This window comes from Mustela lutreola, chromosome 18, assembly GCF_030435805.1.
Source record: "Mustela lutreola isolate mMusLut2 chromosome 18, mMusLut2.pri, whole genome shotgun sequence".
Lineage (NCBI taxonomy): Eukaryota > Metazoa > Chordata > Mammalia > Carnivora > Mustelidae > Mustela > Mustela lutreola.
Window position 1 is genome coordinate 4,158,698 of NC_081307.1, and position 21,685 is coordinate 4,180,382.

At 40.6% G+C, this 21,685-nt stretch overlaps 1 protein-coding gene across 5 annotated transcripts in view; it reads left to right on the top strand.

The window, feature by feature from the left end:
- SLC20A2 (solute carrier family 20 member 2) overlaps positions 1-21,685 on the top strand; it is a 107,534-nt gene that overhangs the window by 28,095 nt on the left and 57,754 nt on the right. The window contains exon 1 of one of the 5 annotated variants that reach the window (XM_059156303.1): positions 4,000-4,226. The exons of the other annotated variants lie outside the window; for them this stretch is intronic. The gene's annotated coding sequence lies outside the window, so the exon portion shown is untranslated. Of the gene's footprint in view, positions 1-3,999; positions 4,227-21,685 lie in introns of those variants that run through there. 5 annotated transcript variants of the gene reach the window in all.

Sequence of the window (21,685 nt, forward strand, 5' to 3'; positions counted from 1 at the left end):
ATTAGTTAATATAGAAAGGGACTACCCAATGGTAGATGCAGGGAAGCAGGAATACATAAGGGGTCATTACCGCAACAGGTCTCTAAATTCTGATGTGACCTTAGGCCAGCAACATGAAGTGATAAAAAAGAAAAAAATGTGCAGGCTCTCAAAGCTACAGTTTTCAGAGAGATAGTTTACAGACCCTAGGTTTCCCTGAAATACTTAATAATCAGTTGAAGCCCTTCCGGCTTTTCATTTTTTGAAGCTTCGAGCTATAAAAATGGGGAGCCTTTCATCCTTCTCTCACTCAATAAATATCCCAATTGATCTTCAGCGAGGACCACAGCGATGACAGAACGGGTGTGATCAGACTGGCTCCAGCCACTTAGAGCTCCCGTGGGCTGTGTGGCATCTCGGAGAGCACTGACACTGGCCCTTGCTGTTGGCATCATTATCCCCGTGTTACAGGGGAGGAAGCAGACTCGCAGAGGCATGTAGCGGGTCGGTGGGAGGCTACATTTTGAACCCAGGTCTTTCGGACTCTACAGCTACATCCGAAGAAGAGTTGCTTACTAGTGGGTTGATCGTGGTTTTTTCCAGCATGAAGCCTTTGAGTAGTTCATGTCACCCTTGAAAAACTGGGAACCATGGAGAAACAGGAAGGGTTTTTGTTTTGTTTTTTTTTTTTCCCTTTCGACTCTTTCCCTACTCTACAACCCTCACTAGTTGGACCAAATAACCACGTTTAATTTGAAGATGATAAAAGCTCAGAATGGAAATTTTACTGCTGGTTCCAGATGTAATTTTTAAATCTTTCAGAATAACTGATCCTTCCCATCATGTCACTGTGACTCTTCAAAGGTTCCAAAGTGAAATTCAGAATCCCAAGATATTCTAGAACATGTATTTAAAATGTCATTAGAAGATAACCTTCATTTAAAAAATTAACTGTTCCTCTCCCCGACTCTTACCCCCATGTGCACTCCCAGAACACAGAGCACATAACTGTGTCCTCATACTCACCAGAACATTGTGTTTGCCTGGGTGGGTCTGTCCTTGTCACCAGAGTTTGAGCTTCTTGAACACAGAGCCCTTGTCTGTTCTCTCCCATTAGCACCTAGCCTAATGGGAACATTCTAGTATCTACTGTGTGATTTTATAACTGAATTCCATGCCTGGGGAGAAATTCTTTTCTTCTCCTTCCTTTTGGTCTATCTGTCCTCCTTTGGTTCTGTCTTTTCCTTTCTAGATCATTTTTCTCCCCTTTCAGGCTATCTCTGGTCTTCAGCCTTCCTCAGCTTTCCGTTTATCCCACCAGCTCATTAGTCATTTTTATACTCACTTCATGTTGAAATGATAGTATCTTGGATATATTGAGTTCAATAAAATATGTTACTAAAATTAATTTTCCCTTCTCTAACCTTATGGTGAGAAAATTTAAAATTTTACGTGTGTGGCTACTCTAGAGGGTTGATATCCAGGTGAATTGATTAATGCAAGTTCATAAAAACAGTTGTTTTTTATTTTGTTTCAATTGGATGGATCTGTTGCACTAAAGATCCCATAGATCACCATCTTCCGCTCACTTAGCGCTGCCTGTCCTGCCTCCCCCAATACCAAAAATTCATGCGAACGAATGGGGAGAATTTACCTTGCTTTTAATGATGCACACAGATTTTTCTCTACTGTCATAAGTATGCTTGGAACAAAAGTATAGGTGACTCTTAAATTATTTTCACTAATGAAAAGGAAGCCACAGAGTGACTAATGTAAATTGGAGGATACACTATTTTCTTTGGAATGTTTGGGTTCTTCCATTTTGGAACAGGTGTGGCCACTGTTGAAAGAAACAGTAGAGTCATACTCAGCATATTTGATACATGAGAAACTGGAAAACTGCTCAGCGTCCCCTGCCTTCCATTTAATGGATGTAGAATTCATCATATTGTTCCTCTGCAGTGCAAACTCCAGTGCCTCTAAGTAAACTCGGTTGTGTTTGCTTTTTCTTTCTGGTTTAGGGAAGAAATCATGTTTTTAGCTTAGAAACTCTTCTTCCGAACTGTGATTAATTAATCACAGTTATTAATCGGTTAAGGATTAATTGTGTCAAAAATAGCCTCACAATGTCTTCTTTTGCATCAAGACTTCCAGAATTGCTGTGGATCACTAAGAATTAGTTATAGTGATCTGCAGTTAATCATCTTTAATGAGTGCCAACTTGTTTCCCTTTGGCATGGAGTAGATCGCCCACTTTGGCATGGAGTGGGAAATCACCTCCAGTGATTTTTGGCTTGGGGTGGTGGTGAGTGCACATCAACTACTGTCTCTTGGGCAGGGTGCGGGGTGGGCAGTGGAGAGCAAGTGCCCTTTACAGCTGGGCAGTAGAAGTGTAACCCCAGACTAGCAGCTAGTCGTTTTTGCGAGTGACCTGGAGAGAGGGTCCGTGCTGGTGGTTACCAGCTCATGCCACCAGGAGTCAAGCTGTTTACCACTTTGGGGGTTTGTGCTGTAGGTGGATAGTGTTTCATAAGGGCATAGTCAGGTCTTTTTTTTTTTTTAAGATTTTAAAAATTTATTTATTTGACAGAGATCACAAGTAGGCAGAGAAGCAGGCAGAGAGAGAGAGGAAGAGAAGCCGGCTTCCTGCTGAGCAGAGAGCCCAATGCGGAGCTGGATCCCAGGATCCTGGGATCATGACCTGAGCCAGAGGTAGAGGCTTTAACCCACTGAGCCACCCAGGCGCCCCAGCGTCAGGTCTTAAGGATCCGTGTTTCAGGATACCTGCCTGTGTTAGAGAGTCAAGGAGGGAGCTAGCCCCTGGAGCACAAACCTGGGATTTGGGAGTTGAACAGAAAAAAATAAAAATCTCTTGAATTCTAAACTGACACAACATTTTAAAATCAGGAAAACAAACAGCTCTAAAAAGATTTCTGGGATTTTAGCTCAATGGTTAATATGGAAGACATGTTCTAGAGCGGTTGGCGGGGGGTGGAATAATCCAGTGTTGATTCAGACTGAAACTTTGGACAAGTCATTGAATTTCCCTGTTTTACCCATCTGTTTAGAGAAAGGAGGGGGAGGGGGATAATTTCTCCCAGAGGTGTCTGGAGATTTGATTGATGTTTGAATATGTTTTGATATCTTTCATAAAGTGACCAAACCAAAGTATGTCATCAGAACTCGAATGTCTAAAACATACTAAATCTGAACCATCTTGAGTAGATGTTAAGCGGTTCTGTGGCTTTGATATAAGTTGTACTTATTAAGAAAGTGTATATATTTTAAAGAAAGTTCTATGTTACTTTCTTTTGAATGTCAGATGTGTGCTTGAGGTCTTTAGCTGTTAACTTGAGTTTCAGCGTGCCTTAGAAATGGTCAGTCAGGGGGGGGGGGCGGGGGGGCAGCTTACCAGTTCCAGCCACCCCGGCAGTAAAATGCATTTCAAAAGTGCTTCTTGTCAGGGACGATGCCTTTTGCAAATATTTGACATATATGTTCTCAGTTGTGATTTATTAGTGAACCTGTGTCCTTATAACAACTCCTTGGGAGGTGCAGAAGACAAACCCCGAAAGCAAGTAAGTAACATGAGCTCGTTCTATATCCAGAAAAAAGCTTTCATTGAAGGGTACTTACTGATAGACTTCTCAGTATGTCTATTTGATGCCTATTTAATTTCACATAGTACTGCATCTAGTCACGCTGTTTCAAGAATCTGACAGAATGTCCTTTTACTTTGCTTTTCCTTGTGAGGAGCAAACAGCACTGCCACCTTGTTGTCAAAGTTCTGTCTCATTTGAATGTGCTGAAAACTCAAGTGAATGCCTGTCGTGGAAAAGCGCTTACTCTTTCTCTTTGTCAGTACTTGCGGAAACATCTTAAAAGAAGTTTGTATTATTGGACTGAATTCAGTAATTAGCATAATCATGATGCTATGTATTGTTCCGCAGAGCACGCCCCTTGGCCAAATTTCCCATTAAGAGGACACCGATGTTGTCCTAGTGAATAAATCCCGGCACACATGATGCAAATCAGCGAGTTCCTGCCTGCTGCGCCGGTGCGGTTAATTTTAGCCAGGGTCTGTTCTATGAGTTGTAAAACTGTTTACCCAAGTAGAAGTTAGTAAGCTGAAATGTGACTTCTCGGCCTAATGTGATAGGATATCTATTTTAGACTGCAGACTGGGTTTATGGTCGGGAGAGCAGTCTTCTGAAGAATTGCGGCTCAGATTTCCTTTGAAAGTGCTTGTAAGTAGTGGGTGGATTTTTAAGATTTCTCTTTGTTCTTTTCTCCTTAAATCTTCCTTCAGTAATTTTTTATCCCTTGGGAAAATTGGAAACTTTGGGGTGGGGACTTGAGAGGATTCTAGGAACGGTGGCAAAGGTTTTTCTTTACGAGTATCCTACTGCAAGAAACCTGCCTTTTTCGGTTTTCCCAAGAGAAAGTATTTGATTCTTACTGTTTTATCTTTGCAGAAGCAGTCTGTAGATTATTTCTTATTTTATCTGTTAAAATATTCGATTAATGGAATGGTTGTCTCATTGAGCTTTATTTCTATGGTAACCTAAATCTTAGGGAAAAAAAAAAGTTAGAAGTGGATTCCTGTTAAACTTCCTGTGAGCCACGAGTTTATATGCAGAAATAATGCAAGAGTCATATATGTAACTTTGTAAAATGTATAGACAGACGGTTTTTATTTTTCTAAGAAGATTTTCTGTTTAAAAATAGACCTGTGTACCCCTAAAGAGAAGCACTTAAAAAAAAAATAAGTTTAGGAGGAAGGCTTTACAAAGTAATTGAAAGCATCCTCTGGAAGATGGAGTTAGTTACCAAAATTAACGAAAGGTTATGAAATTTTTAAATCGTAATTGTTCTTAAAATTAACAAGTCATTGTCAATTTAAGTTCAGACCGAAGAAAACTAAAGATTTTAACATCAAGTATTGTTAATAAGATCTGAAGCACCTTACTTAATTTGTTTGAGGTGTGTTTTAAGTCAGAGTATACCTAACTTCATGCCAAACAACGTGCTTATAACAGAGAACCAGGGAGGACATTTTTTAAAATCAGTTAACACATAAATTGTATCACCTATAGGAATATTGGTTTTACTGAAACAATTCTAATAGGTCGCCTACTAGTTGCTTCCCAGGCATCCATGTCCGTATCAACGCTGTGAGCAAGGAGGGAGGCATTCCCTCAAATGCCATTTTCCCAGTTTGCAAGCTTTATTCAAAGACTTCTTTGTTATTATGTATTGTCTGATTTAAAATCCAAATGACCTAAGGTGTCAACAATGAAAGGAAATGTTTCAGTGGTACATTTAGTAGGAAAAGAATGTAAGAAGGGAAAACAGAACTGAGTTCTTGAGCTATTTTTAGAAAGCAGCTCCTATTAAAACTTGTTTTTTGTTGAGCCGAAGAGAAATTTACAGTCCAGATTCATTGTAATTATAACAGCAAAGTCTGTAATACAACTTAAGTAGTAAATGGGACTTTGTTCCAGTATTTGCTTCATAATACATACTTCCATCGGAAGACAGTAAACGGGTGTTATTCTTACTTTTAATTGTCACCTAGGCTCCGTGAGCATCTAAGTAGAGTGTTTGTAAAGGTGCACTGTTGGTACGGTTGGTACTAGATGGTTTTCAAGCTGTTATTCATTCCCTCCACTGTCCTTCAGTCCTGTAGAAAAGAAAAGCTGTTCAAAATGTATCCACTTTTAACAATTTAACAGAAAGAAGCTTCCATAGGTATTTTTACTAGAGGAAGTGTGTGTTCTTCTAGGAGTTGCTAAAATGCTCATAAACACTTTCAGAGTGTCCCTTTTAGTGATTTATGTGCTGTGAGAGCCTGATACAGGTGAATGAAAGGGGAGATCGTTTAATGATTTAAGCGTCAGTGTGGGAATTTCTTGCGTTCACTGGGCGGGTGGTTCTCTTCACTCCTTCTTCTCTTGTGTGCCTGATGGAGTGATACTAGTTATGGTTCCCTCATGAGTAGAGTCCCTGTTGACTAGTTAGGACCTTGGGTATGACCCATCACAGTGAGCTCAGCTCAAGGTAACAGGTGAGGGGTCCAGATGCTGAGCAGCCCAGGCAGCTGTGGGGCCTGCAGATAGAGCCCAGCAGCTCACAGTTCCGCGCATGTGCTGTGCACACCTGCATCTTCCATCACCATCGCCCTCCCTGCGCTTGGCTTTGTGCATTTCTGTCCTCCAGCCCTGTTTAAGCTGCTTTCCCTGGCAGCCTGACCCCCTCCTAGCCCTCTGCCTCTTAAAATAGTTATAGAACCAGAGGCTCTGACAGAGTGGCTCCTGCTTGCAGTAGATTTATTTTAATGTTCCTCTATTCCTAAAGAATTAGTGTTCTGCACTGAAGCTTTGAGAGATTTTTCAGGGAAGCAAAGAGGCTTTTCTGTTGGGGGTGGGGGTCTTCTTCATTCACATGAGGCTTTCAATAGGTAACTGGACTGTGCGGTTATATGGGAACTTATATTATCTAACAGGTTGCCTTTTGGTTTGGAGCTGAATGCAAGTGCACAGTGATCACATCTCTAGAATGTTCTCTTTCAAAAGGAAATTTTGTAGGAATAGTCTTTGTGATACTGAATTTCAGCTCTTTTTATCTAAAACGAAAGGAACAGTGCACAGAGGGACGCCTTGAGCTCTGGCTGTCTTGTACACAAATAGATGGTAATAGGATTGGGCCCTCTGCTGGAATTCTGATTTCTCCTGGAAATACTGGCACTGCTGTTATTATTTAGCACGTGTTAAGCACCCCCAGAGCACATACAATGCACAAAGACAGCATAGTTCCTACTCGCAGAGGACTCACGTGCCGAAATTAGGCACTACACAGAGACTGGCCCCCAACACCACATACTAAGTAAACTGGCAGAAGGGGCGCCTGGGTGGCTCAGTGGATTAAGCCTCTGCCTTCAGCTCAGGTCATGATCCCAGTGTCCTGGGATCGAGCCCCGCATTGGGCTCTCCACTCAGCAGGGAGCCTGCTTCCTCCTCTCTCTCTGTCTGCTTCTGTGATCTCTGTCTGTCAAATAAATAAATAAAATATTTAAAAAAAAAAAAAAACTGCAGAAACCATAATATGAAAGGGAAGAAAAGGAAAACAAAATGGAGAGGGGAGGGTTGGGGGTAGCTTGCGGGGTAGTTTTCAAATTGTCTGGGCTTTTGCCAAACAGGACAAACTACAGTGCCCCTCAGGGTGCTCCCTCCCTTTCTCTTTCAGCAGCTGTGGAAGTGATGGAGATAATGAGAGTGACCCCAGCAACCAGATCCCTGTTAGAATTCCCAACGAAAGGGAGGAGATTCACTAGTTTCTCTGCACCTAGAATGCTCATATGAAGGAGGTAAACTTAGTGTCTTATAAAAGGCAATGAATGTAGGAAACCTCTTTCCCAATATAACGGTATTTGGATAGAAATCTGAATTTGCATTCCAGATTTTTTTCTTGCCTCCTGAACTGATAGGCACTTGAACTAGTACCTTAACCCTGCACTGGGTTAGGGTGTTGAGTCACCTGTTGAATTAGAGAAGTGCTTTGAGCTTCTCAGAAGAAAGGCATTAGGAAGGTCACCTAAGCATTACTGCAGCTCATAAAGGAGTCAGAAGAACATGAATCAAAAGTAAGACAAACTTTGGGTATTGGGGATTAATAAATAGGAATACACTTTATTAATCTGTGAGTCATTTTTCCCTTTATATGCAGTCTCAGCCAGTCTCTGACCAAGGTTCCGGGTCTAGTTCATAGCTCCCCATCTAAGAGACTTGGAGAAGTCTCAACAAAGAGCCTCACAAAATGATTAAAGGGTTGAAAAATGATATCTATAATAAGATGTTAGGAAACATCTATTATTTAGCCTGGAGGGAAAGAAATGACCAGGGGACTGTTGAATTGGTATTCAAGTAAGTATATGCCTCAGAACCGAGGAATGGTGACCAACTAGTATCTATTTCCATTGAGAATATAAGGGTTCAGTCCTGCAAAGGTTAGGTTAGAACCGTGGTCTTCACAGTGCAGTGCTGGTTCTCAGCATCGCCTCCTCCTGGGAGCTTGTGAGAAATGCGCCCTGGCAGGCCTCACCCAAGATCTATGGATTCAGCAACCACCAGGACAGGGCCCAGCAGTCTCTGTTTTGACAAACCCCAGCAAGTGATTCTGCTACACACTAATGTTGGAGGACCACTAGATGACATACAAAGCCAGGTTTTAGAAAATGGAGAATTTTAGTACTGGACAATGTAAGCCTTTTGATGGAAGTCATCTAAAGATAGGTCTATATTTGTATGTTTTTGATATTCTCTCTGCAGTCTAGAGATAAATGTCCTCTCAAAGTCCCTTCTAGCCCTGACTTTGTTCTGGATTTCCTCTGTCACTTCGAGAAGATTAATAATTAACCAGGAAAATTTTGCAATTACTTTTCTGAACTCAGTAATTAAGACAGTGCCCATTTCAAATGAGAATCAGATGAGAAAATGTGATGCTACTGTTGTATTATCAGATAACATCACAGTGTTGTTCAGTAGACGCCCTCCTCCCCTTGTGACTTTTTACCGCCCCCTGAAGGGGAATTTGGGCAGAGGTCAAAACAAGGAACATTCGCTGGTGATCATTTTGTGTCACAGGCTGCTGGCTGGGTGGGTCACTTTGTTTCTTCATGAAGCCTAGGTCAGCAGATAGGTGGCTCTCGGGGAAGTTTGACCGTACCCCATTTTCCCTACTGTGTCCCTTCTGCAAGAGAACTTTGTCCGTGAGCTGTTCTGTCACCTGCGGGAATGCTGTGCCTCATCCCTGCCATGGCAAATTCCATCTGACACCCTAGGTGTAGGGGCAAAGCCGGAGGACCTGAAGAGAACGCAATCATGGGCTCATGTTAGCAGTTTGGAGGGTCTCTACTAGAGGTGAAGGGTGGTGACCTGTTTCATCCTGACGTTTTTAGATCCTCAGCAGTCTGTGGTACTGCTAGGCACTTAGTGCAATTGAATGGTTAATTACTCAGTCAAATGGTCAAGGCCACAGGGCGCTCTGTTCCCTCCTGTGTAATACATTATCCAGAGTTAGGAAGGTGGCAGTTCTTCCCTTACCGTTCAAAATAGTTATTCCTCCTTAGAGTCCCTCTACTCTTTGCGCTTTTGCCTGATGGAATCGTCTTGGATTGAAAACACAAACTACTGAGAGTGTGTCTGTTTGTTAAACTTTGTGTAGCATTTTGTACCATAAAAGCTTTATGTGGTCCTAACGAAGCATTCTCAGAGGGCGTGTTTTGCCGGTGCTGCTTGAAAAGTGTCACACAAGTGGCACACTGCTATCTCCAAAGAAGACATGCTCCGTCTTGGCCAGGATACTGTGCGCTCATTTTTTAGCTCTTAGAAATGGGATAGGTAGAATGCTTGGCTTTTATAACTAAAGCTAATTACACATTTGCAGAGTATTAAGAGTTCCTTGAAGTGAGAAAAGACAAGTGAGGGCATCCTGGCTGGAACTCCAGTTTGCCTCATAGTGGGAGACAGAGGCGTAAAGGTGGCGAGTGTATATAGCAGGGTTGCCCGGTCTGCAGACCTGGCTGTGTTTGAAAATACTGACCTCCCCGATGGGAAGCTGCATGCCCTGTTACTTTCTCCTTCTGTGTCCATTTAAAAGTATGAAATCTTGGGGCGCGTGGGTGGCTCAGTGGGTTAAAGCCCCTTCCTTCGGCTCAGGTCATGATCCCAGGGTCCTGGGATGGAGCCCCACATCCGGCTCTCTGCTCCGCGGGGAGCCTGCTTCCTCCTCTCTGTCTGCCTGCCTCTCTGCCTACTTATAATCTCTATCTGTCAAATAAATAAATAAAATCTTTAAAAAAAAAAAAAGTATGAAATCCTGACAAGATAGCTATATCTCCTAAATCCAGAGGCAGAGACCACTGATTTTTAACACACCCTGAAGTGGTCTGAATATTAAAATGCTCTCTTTAAAACCAGTGAGCTCTCAATAACTGTAAACCCAATAGAAAATTCAAATGTTTGGTTGGTTTGGTTCTTACTGATCGCAGACAACAGGCTGTTTTCATTTCTATACAAAAAGAAATTACTAAGGAGTCATTCCCTTTGGCATTTCACCCTGGCAATAATAATTTTGTTTTTAAAATCAAGATTATATTGAGTCCACATATGTTTCATTAAAAATGAGAGTGGGTAAATGGCTTGGGATAAACCTTTTTTATTATAGTTCTTCAGTCCAAAAAAATTAAACTTGAAGAGAAAGAAGGGGGAAAAATCTCCTTTGCTTATTATTAGACTACTAGAGAATTACTGACCTAATGTGTCAATAAAACATCCCCAGAAACAACCTAATAAGGTACTAGTTAAATAATTTATGGTGTTGCCACATAATGCAACTCTGTGCAGCCATTTAAAATGATGGCATTCCGGGTGGGTGGGAGGTTGGGGTACCAGGTGGTGGGTATTATAGAGGGCACGGATTGCATGGAGCACTGGGTGTGGTGCAAAAATAATGAATACTGTTATGCCGAAAATAAATTAAAAATTTTTTTAAAAGCAAAAAAAAAAAAGTAATCATAATTTAGATTTTTGTTTCAACATTTGTCATTTCAAATACTAATATACTCAAAACTAAGTTCTACCTTAAAAAAAGAAAAGCTACTAACTTTCCCATTAAATAAATGATTTATTCCAAAAAAAATAAAACAATGGCATTCCGTCTGAAATGAGTGAACCTTGCAGGTTCACAAAATACATATGTATAACCATTTTCCAACTGGAAGGCAATTTTTAATGGTCTAATGGCTTCATTTTCTTTTTTTAAAAGGAAGGTACTTGTATGTACATGAAAAAAAAGAATGCTGTGCACCAAATTAAGCAATGGTTATTTCAAGGAGGTGAGCTGATAGACGATTTTTCCTCCTCCTTTTTTGGCTACCTATATGTTAGATTTTTTTTTTTTTCAATGAGCATGTATTATGTAATAATGAAAAGTTTCATTTCAAAACATGACTATGATAATTCATTTTGATTTTGACTTTTGTATTTTATTTAATTTGGCAGTGGCCTGCCAGTGGCTTATGTAAGTAATGTGTACTCCAGTGGATAATACCGGTACACCAAAATGTACACAAAACAATGGTTATTATTCAGTGGTGAGCGAGGAGCATTTTTCTTTGTTTTACTTTCTTTTGTTTTTCCCAGATTTTTTTAATATGAATGTGTATTATTTTTATAATGGGAAAAGTTGGCTTATTTTTAAGGCAGAGACTTGAGACCTTGGTCCTTGGGGAAGAGACCCACATAAAATGATGCATGGCAGTTATTGACAAAGGATAATTTTGTGAATTCTGCAGTATAAAAGGTATTCACCAAAGGTCTGCTTTCACTACTCATGGTAGTGGATGTTCAATGAACTCTAATATGACCTCAAATTGAATAAGATCTCAGGCTCAGTATTATTTAAAGGAAAGGAGTTGTGAATCTAGCACATTTTTAAGTCATTAAAATATTACTTTATGGCAGGATTATTCATTTAAATTTTGTAAGGGACCATCATTCTTGATCTTATATATAAAGTAGTGGATGGTGGAACCATATGTTGTAAAGCTCAGAGAACATTTTGAGTGACAGTGATGAGGGGTGATGGAAAGAGCAAGCCACCTAGCTAGTGTTTCCAAAGCCCTTCTCTTTGCAGTATCAAAGTGTATCTCACCAGTGTTTATTAAAAGTGACAGTATTTTAAGACCGTACCGGCTCCCTCAATTATTTCTGCCAAATGCTGCTAGGATGTTCTTGTGGCCTTAATCAGAAGGTTATTTGGGGTAACTCTTTAGTACTAGTGGCAGTTGATTTAAGAAAATCGTGAGCAAAAAGAGTTGGCCTCCCTTTTAGCTCGTTTTATGTGGTAACGCGTGAGAATAAGTCCTTTTGGTGGTTATTTAAAGGTGTCTCTTTGAAGTGTCTTCCTAAGTCTGGGCCTAAATGAGTAGAATCTGTCACCAGGTTTTCTTGGAGGTAGAGGTCTAGATTGAGACTGTATTGAAGCCACTCTCAATGGGACTGATACCTTGAGAAACCACAAGAAATCTGGTAGCATGTGTGTACTGCCATGTTTTGGCCTAGTCTTCCTTTCAGGACCTTCGTTACTCATAGAAGAGTATTTTCTGGAATACTTGGAACTAAGAAAGCTGGTTTTTCAAGTTTCCTTCTTACCATCTTTGACCCTTATAAGGAGTGCTCTCCTTGCCAGCCCCTTCTGTATTTCTTTACCATCTTGCCTCTCTCCTGTAGTTGTAAGGTAGGAAGAATCATGTCATTCCTCTCTGCACTGTTGGCTCCTCAGGAAAGTAAAGACACCTCCCACATGGGTTTATTTTCATTTCTTCTGGGGAAGGAAGGAGAGAAAGAGATGTTGGAGAACAGTTTAACCCCAGTAAGTCACGCAGTGGACTAAGGGCTGCCGCCAGTGAGATCTGAGATCACCACATTGGATGTCCTCACCAGCAGGCAAGTCCCAGCCCTCCTCACACGGGGTCAGCTCGGATGTGTGACATGCCACATGCGTATCAAGGTAGAAAAAAATACGTGGTTACAGTTTGATTGGTGGAATGCTTTGCGGGTTGAGTGGCTCAAAGCAAGAAAGAGAATAGCTTTTTAAAAGCGTTAAAACAGATAAAAATATTTCTAGACTATATTCTGAGATTCTGAGACTCTAGACCAAGTTAGAAAACGTAGAAAAACTCTCTGGTTGCTGTCAAGAGAAAGGGTGGCTTTAGGAAGAGAGAGGGGAGACTGGATCTCAGCTTAAAGATTTGGACCGAGTTTATTTTCTTCCCTTTTATTTTTTCATTTGTTCATTCATTTCTTGGTTTTGTTTGGTTTTGCCTTTAAAGATTAAAACTGGAAGTAGGAGGATATGAATGCTCTCAGCATAGTAAAGTGGTTAGGAGTTACAGATGAGCTTATCTATTATTATAAATGTTTTAAAAAGAAGTGATTGCTTAAGACTTGACTTGGAACTAAAGTGGCAGCTAGTGCAGGAAGAGAGAATGCTGGGATATTCTGTCACTTTCTGCCTCAGCCTGCTATGCAGACTTAGTCTTCCTGGGAACCTAGAGGGTAGGTTGTCCGGCCAAGCACCTTCTGTCAGACCTGATTTTTGCCATCTCTTCCTTTGTTTACTTTTTTTTTTTTTTAAAGATTTTCCTTGATCTTTAAATCACAGTGTCTTCAGGCTCTTTGAGACTTGTCAGTAAAAATTAAATGATCCGGAATTTTTATTTGAAAAAAAATGACTTAAAGCTTAATCCAGAAGAAACTTCTGATCAGGGATAAAAACTTGATATTGTCATATGAACTATTAAGTATTATAGTGATACATTTTTTAAAGTTTAGTTTTCATTTTATTGCATTCTGAGAGGAAATGACCCTCAATTGGCAATAGTATAATGAGAAAGTTTTTGTTTTATGTCTCCTCATTAAATATTAAGTAGTAAACTTCTAAGAACTCAAATGATCTAATTGGATCCAACTATGCAAGAGCAATACAGGTATAGAAGTATCTTTTTTTAAGGACAAATCATGGCCACTTCAACAAATACTATATATTGTAAAATTCACTTTTTCTGGTGACACTATAGTTCTGTGAGTTTTTACACAAACTCAGGGTTTTGTGAGCACCAGCACATACAGAGTAAATAATAATTAAAACGCCCCAGAGGTTACCTTTTTGCTGCCCCTTTGCATTCAGACCTTCCTGCCATCATTTGATGAAAGGTGAAATTCTAACTAGTTAAGGGAGTTTATGCACAGCCTTTGACCAGTTAAGTGGCTTTGGGTGATTCTCAGGAAGCCAGACTAAAATGGGAAAACAAGGGAGAAAAAAATCTGAGCAGGGACATAAACAGCTATATACTGTGTGGAAAGTAGACTTCACAGATTTACATCAGGCAAATAAACAGATACCAGGAACAAAACCTCTGGGAGCTGGGAATATCAGTAACCAGAATATTCTACAAGATGTTACCTAAAATGTCCAGTTTTCAACGAAAATTATGAGACAACTAAAGAAACAGGAAATTGTGACAGCTACATAGGAGAAACAATAGAGTCTGCTTTTGAGGGGGCCCATTTATTGAATAAAGCAGACAAAAACTTTATTTTTAAAAAAGATTTTTTAATTTATTTATGTCAGAGAGTGAGAGAGAGAACACAAGCACGGGGAGTGGCAAGCAGAGCACACAGAACAGGCAAAGGGAGAAGCAGACTCCACGCTGAGCAAGGAGCCCAGTGATGTGGAACTCAATCCCAGGACCCTAGATCATGACCTGAGCCGAAGGCAGATGCTTAACTGACTGAGCCACCCAGGCATCCCAAAACAAAGACTTTAAAGCAGATATTATAAATATATTCAAAGATTTAAAGAAACCATTCTTAAAGAATTAAAGAAAGATACGGTGGCAGTGGATCATCAACTAGGGACTATTTTTAAAAGAGATAGAAATGATAAAGAGCCAAATGCAGATATGATACCAAAAACACAAGCAATAGAAGTGAAAATAGATAAAATGGAGCACATCAACATTAAAAGTTTCTGAACAACAAAGGACACAATCAGTAGAATAAAAAGGCAACCTTTGCAAGGGGAGAAAGTATTTTACAAATCATTTATCTAATAAGGGGTTAGTATCAGAATACATAAAGAACTCATACAACTCAACAGCCAAGAGCAACTCAATTTAAAAATAGGTAGAGGAAGTGTATAAACCTGGCGATTCACAGACCTGTACCCCTGGGGATAAAAATATATTATATGTTTATAAAAAATAAAAATAAATTTAAAAAAATGGGTAGAGGATTTGATAGACATTTCTCCAAAGAAGACATACAGATGGCCAACAAGCCCATGAAAAGATCCTAAACATCACTAATCATTATAGAAATGCAAATGAGAACCACTATGAGATATCACCTCATACCCATTAGAATGGCTGCTGTTAAAAAACAAAAGCAAAATAACAAGTGTCGGTGAGGATGTGAAGAAATTGAAGATTTATACCTTGTGGGAAATATAAAATGGTGTGGCTGCTATGCCAAACAGTATGGTAGTTTCTCAAAAAATTAAAAACAGAATTACCACATGACCCAGCAATTCCACTTCTGCATATGCACCCAAAAGAACTGAAAGCTGCAGAGACTTGGAGAGATATCTGTACACCCATTTAGTTTAATTTAATTTAATTTAATTACCTATCTTTATTTTTAGGGAGGGAGAGAAAAAGGGGAGGGGCAAGAGAGAAAATGAGAGAGAATTTTAAACAGGATTTATGCCCAGCACAGAGCTCAACGTGGGTCTCAGTCTCACAACCCTGGGATCATGACCTGAGCCTAAATCAAGAGTTGGACACTTAGGGCGCCTGGGTGGCTCAGTGGGTTAAGCCGCTGCCTTCAGCTCAGGTCATGATCTCAGAGTCCTGGGATCGAGTCCCACATCGGGCTCTCTGCTCAGCAGGGAGCCTGCTTCCCTCTCTCTCTCTGCCAGCCTCTCTACCTACCTGTGATCTCTCTCTGTCAAATAAATAAATAAAATCTTTAAAAAAAAAAAAAAAAAAAAAAAAAAGAGTTGGACACTTAACTGACTGAGACCACCCAGGCACCCCTGTATATCCATTTTAATAGTCTTATTCATAGTAGCCAAAAAGGGGAAGCAAACCAAATGTCCATCACTGGATGAGTAAACAAAATGTGGTATATCCATACAGTGGAATATTATTCAGTCTGTTAAAAGGAAGGAAATTTTGACACATGATACAGCATGGATGAACTTTGACGACATTATGCCAAGTGAGAAAAGGCAGCCACAGAAGCACACTGATCTCACTCATGTGGATGTACCTAAAGTAGTCAAACTCATAGAGACAGAATTTAAACATGGAGGCGATGCTTGGGTGGCTCAGTTGGTTAAGCAACTGCCTTCAGCTAGGTCATGATCCTGGAATCCTAGGATCGAGTCCCACATCAGACTTCCCTGCTCAGCAGGGAGTCTGCTTCTCACTCTGACCTCCTTCTCATGTGCGCGCGCTCTCTCAAATAAATAAATAAATCTTTAAAAAAAATTTTTAACATGGAAATACTAAAATTGAAAACTATTAAAGAAATGAAAACTCTGGGGCACCTGGGTGGCTCAGGGGGTTAAAGCCTCTGCCTTCAGCTCAGGTCATGGTCCCAGGGTCTTGGGATTGAGCCCTGCATCAGGCTCTCTGCTCAGCAGGGAGCCTGCTTTCCCCCCACCCTCTCTCTGCCTGCCTCTCTGCCTACTTGTGATCTCTGTCAAATAAATAAATAAAATCTTTAAAAAAAAAGAAAAGAAAACTCACTAGAGGGCTCAATAGTAGATTTAGGTTGTCAGAAGAAAGAATCCACGAACTTGAATAGAGAGCCATGGAGATAATGCAGTCTGAAGAATGGAAAGAATGACAAAAGAGCGTACAGAATCTCAGAAAAATATAGGTTACCATTAAGTGGACAAGAAGTAGAAGAGAGAAAGAAAGAGGCGGAAAAATATTCAAAGACGTAATGACTTACAACTTTCCCAATTTGATGAAAACCACTAAGCTACACATCCAAGATGCTTGACAGACTGTTGCTTGACTGATGAGGGTAAGCATGAAGAGATCCACACCCAGACATGGAGTCAAAATTTTGAAAGACAGAAAGATGCAGAAAGTAGCAAGAGAGAACTGACTCAGTTATAGGGGACCTGCAAGAAGAGTAACACCTGACTTCTCATGAAAAACAGTGGGGGCCAGATGGCTGCAAGAGGCCATGTTAAAGTGCTGACAGAGTCCGCCCTGCAAAACTGTCTTTCAAAAGCAAAGGCAAAATGAAAATATTTCCAAGTAAATGAAAACAGAATCCATTGCTACCAGATCTGCCTTACAAGAAATACTAAAGGAGGTTCACTAGGCTGAAAGAAAGTGACACTAGAGAGTAATTGAAATACGCATACACACACATGCGCGCACGCATGCACACACGCACACACGAGCTCCAATAGAGGCAACTAAGTGGGTCATGACCAAAGACCATATAGTTATGTACTTCTTCTTTCTTCTCATAACTGATTTCAAACACCAAGGAGCAGCTTATACCCAGTTGCTTTCTAGTGATTATAATACAGCTCTTCATGTTCACATCAAGGCGTCCTCCCAAGCTCCCAAGTTTTCTAAAGGGAAGACTGAGCCAAAGGAAGCCAGTGACTTGCCCAGGAAAGTTTATCTCAAGTCATTCATAAGGACATAAGTAGCAGGAGCACTCTCAGAATCAGGAGATAATATTCAAAGACATCTTAAAAACTTATCTCTCTGATATTTTTAAACTGCTATTTTCATCATTCTTTGAAGGTGATGTCAAGCAAATGCTTATGGTTTCTTAATTTAGTAAAAAGATTTCAATTTTGGTTGTCTCCGTGAGAGATATGGAAAATGTCCTAGATTTCCACCCGACTTCCTGACCAGATGAACGATTTTTTGAACTTACTGCCTTGTTTAGACTGTTTATACCACTAATTTGGGTGGAACTGAATCACGTTTGCAGACTTCCGATGAAGCGCTTTAGAGACCTGAACCAACTTTCCTACATTGCGAAGAGGGAAAGTCTCACTGAATCAACTTAATCATCTGCTCCCTCTTGCTTTTTCTGCTGCCTAAGAAGTATTGCTTAAGAAAGAAGCTTTGGAATGAGAACAAGAAGTATGCGGCTGTAAGTTGAGCATGGAAAATAGTTAAGATAATAATCTCCACCTATCAACTCTTCTATTTATATTAATGTTCTATTAATAGAAAGAATATGTCGTAGTATCAGGAATCAGTGTTTTTGTAAGTATCATTCATAGTTCTGTTGAGCTTCTACTGTAATCATACCAAAACTAGCAAATAAATCTGTAAGAACCATGATACTATTTACATATATAGTTCCATTTTAAACTGCGGCCGAAGAGAAGGTATTTCCCTAATATAGCTCTTGGAGTTTAGCCAAACAGTCCAACACTTCAGGGCACAGAACCGGAACAAGTGCTCCCAGGTTTGCCATGTGATCGAAGTGATGCTAAGTGATTTGCTCATGAAAACAAATCTATTTTTGGTTATGACTGAAGAAAAAAAATTATGTAGACTATCTGAGGGGAATCCATCTGTAGCATACACCAAAAGGGAAAAATGTTTAGAAGCCATTTCTCTCCTAGAGTGGGAATAAATTTATAGAGGGCAGCCATCCTTGTCCTGTGCTTTCAAGCGGTGTTGTATCTACAGCACTCCAGCAAGGTGGTCATAATCCTGAAAAAAAAAATTGTGCAAGTTAATTCCACGTTTCTAATGGTAGCGCATTGCAGTGTGCAGTAAGCCATTCGATTAGAAATTTTTTCTTCTCCAAGTGCAGTCTTATTACAATGAAAGACTTTTTGCCATATCTCCACACTTGATAGAGAATGACCAGTATGTATTTCCTTATAGTCACTTTTTCATGAAATCATCAAATTATAAAATTGAAATAGAAGCAAGCAGCAGGGGCGCCTGGCTGGCTCAGTTGGTGGAGCAGGTGACTCTTGATCTTGGGATTGTAGGTCCAAGCCCCGTGTTGAGTATAGAGATTTCCTAAAAATAAAACCTTTAGGGGCATCTGGATGGATCAGTCAGTTAAGTGCCTGACTCTTGATTTCAGCTCAGGTTGTGATATCAGGTCCCGAGATCGAGCCCAGCATCAGGTTCCACACTCAGTGTAGAGTTTGCTTGTCCCTCTCCCCCTGCCCCTCCCCCTCCAAATAAATAAACAAAATCTTTTTTTTTTTTTAAGATTTTATTTATTTGACAGAGAGACACAGTGAGAGAGGGAGCAGAAGCGGAACGAGTGGGAGAGGGAGAAGCAGGCTTCCTGCTGAGCAGAGAGCCCAATGCGGGGCTCAGTCCCAGAACCCTGGGATCATGACCTGAGCTGAAGGCAGATGCTTAATGATTGAGCTACCCAGGTGCCCCAATAAATAAAATCTTTAAAAAAATAAAATCTTCTGAAAAAAATATAAAACAGGGACACCTGGATGGCTCAGTCAGTTAAGCGTCTGCCTTCAGCTCAGGTCATGATCCTAGTCCTGGGATAGAGTCCCGTGTCTGGCTCTGTTCAGCAAGGAGCCTGCTTCTCCCTCTCCCTCTCCTGCCACTCTACCTACCTGTGCACTCTCTATCAAATAAACAAAATCTTTTATAAAATAATAAAAAATAAATAGAAACAACAAAGTTTCTGAAAATAATTGCTCATTTAGATTCCGTTTGAGCATCTTCTAGGAAATGGCACTTCTGTGACATGAGGCAGTCTTTCCGTTTTTAAAAAAAACTATTTTTCACTTAGGTTCTGTAGGTCCTTCTCCATCTTCTCTTTCTCTTCCTCAGGCCAAATTGTCATGATTCCTTTAACTTTATCTCCTTTTCATTATTTTTGCTGTTTCTTTCTTTATCCTTTTAAAAACATATTTACTTAATATATTCATACAATGCTTTCCCAGAGAGCAAAAGGCTACTGGAAGACATCTAAGTAACACATACGCTTTACAAGCCAAAAACAAATGTAACTGTCAGAATGACAAAAATGCAGGAGGGAGAGTGAATACAGCAGGAATGAGCCTGGAAAAGAATCAGGGTCCAGAGGGGCTGAACCCTCAAGGTCTGCAGTAGAAACTTTACACAGAAAATGAGTTTGTGGGGCGCCTGGGTGGCTCAGTGGGTTAAAGCCTCTGCTTTCTGCTTGGGTCATGATCCCAGGGTCCTGGGATCGAGCCCCGCATCGGGCTCTCTGCTCAGCAGGGAGTCTGCTTCCTCCCCTCTCTCTCCGCCTGCCTCTCTGCCTACTTGTGATCTCTGTCTGTCAAATAAAATGAGTAAAATCTTAAAAAAAAAAAAAAAGAATAAAGAAAATGAGTTTGTGCCATATTCTATACACTCATGAAAGCCATTGATTGCATTGTTCTAGAAAGGGTCAGGAATTTCCACCCCCTCTCCCCACAGCACAATCCTGTGGTTCACATTTGCAGGCTGCACTGCCCCTTCTTAGCCCTGTGGTCTCTGGTTGATACAGAATAATTGAGCTGGACGGGACTGGAAGATATCATCTGCTCTTGAAAATTTCCAAGGATCACGGTTCTGTGGCACTCTTTGTAACCCGTCCTCTTTTTCACCCTTTTCTCTTTCCCTGCTCTCTCTGCCTCTCCCTCCCCAAGGAATCTTAACTCCCCAAGTAGGAGCTAGTATCATCAGGAAGGCCAGCCAGGGGCACCCCTTACACGCCCCTTTGCGTACCTCCCGAGCAGTCAGTGGGTATCACGTTTAGGGAATAGTCATCTCCTGTGTCTACTTTCAGTGACGGCAGTCACATCTTCAGAATGACCAGAATTGGACCAGACTACTTCTCAAGTCTTTTCAAACTCTAATGTTCTCTGATTCTCTAATTCTGTGAACCAAAGTAGGAATCAGAGACTAATCATAGGTTGTTTCTTGTAAGCATTAACTTCAAATACCGCTTCAGTCAGGCTTGCAGTGTACTTGGCAGGACATTTTTCTTGATTTCTGGGTAAAGTTTGGTTCTGACGGCCAGTCCTCAAGAGAAGCACAGAAAAGATGAAGGGAGAGTTCTAAAGGAGGACCAGGTGTGTCTGGGGACGTGCTTTAGAATCCTGTAGATGGGACTATGGTAAAGGCTCGGAACCGTGCAGTGACCTTTCCACCCCGTGCTCAGATGCCAGAACTGTGGGGTGTTCTTGAAAGTGAAAAACAAAGATAAGATCAGTAAAAAAGTATAGAAGGTGTATTTACCTCTTGAGTTGTTAGGTCATAACTTGAAAGGAGAATTGTCTGCGAGGCCTGGGCTGAAAACAGACTCATGATAAATTCATTTTGTTTATTGCAAAAATGGAGCGTATGCTGGTGGTGCATTCCTAACTTATCAAAAAAAGTGTGCATTCCTCAGTAGTGTTTTGAAGGGTTTTTCTGACACTAAAAGTAGTAATTGCTCATCGTAGGAAGTTTGGGGTAATATTAAAAAAAAAAAAAAAAAGTCAAGAACAGCTAGAGAGAGCCACTCTGAACCTTGGGTGTGTTTCTTTAAAATCTCATTGCTGGTGTATTCTCAAGCATAGTTGAGATCATTTGGCACATACCATTTGTATGCTGATTTTTCCCTTTGCAGAGAATGTTCCAATGCCAATTATGTAACTTGAAAAATTCTTCAAGTTACATCATTTTATTTTATTTTATTTTTTATTTGAGAGAGGAGGAGAGCGTGAGAGTGTGAGAGAGATAGCATGAGCAGGGGGAGGGGTAGAGGAAGAAGCAGACTCCCACTGAGCAGGGAGCCAGATGTGGGGCTTGATCCCAGGACCCTGGGATCATGACCTGAGCCAAAGGCAGAGGCTTAACTGACTGAGCCACCCAGGCACCCCTCAAGTTACATCATTTTAGTTACTATATAATATTTCCTCTTTAGAAGTCATCAGTGCTTCCTTAGCTTTTCCTCCTATCTGGGGGATAGTTAAATGGTTTCCTTTTTTTCATGATTGTAATAAATGACATCTTTGTACATCAGTATTTGTTCACATTTCAGATTATTTGCTTATTTTATTGGACTTGTGAGGTTCATGTCATAAAGCCACCCATACTCTCTCTGCG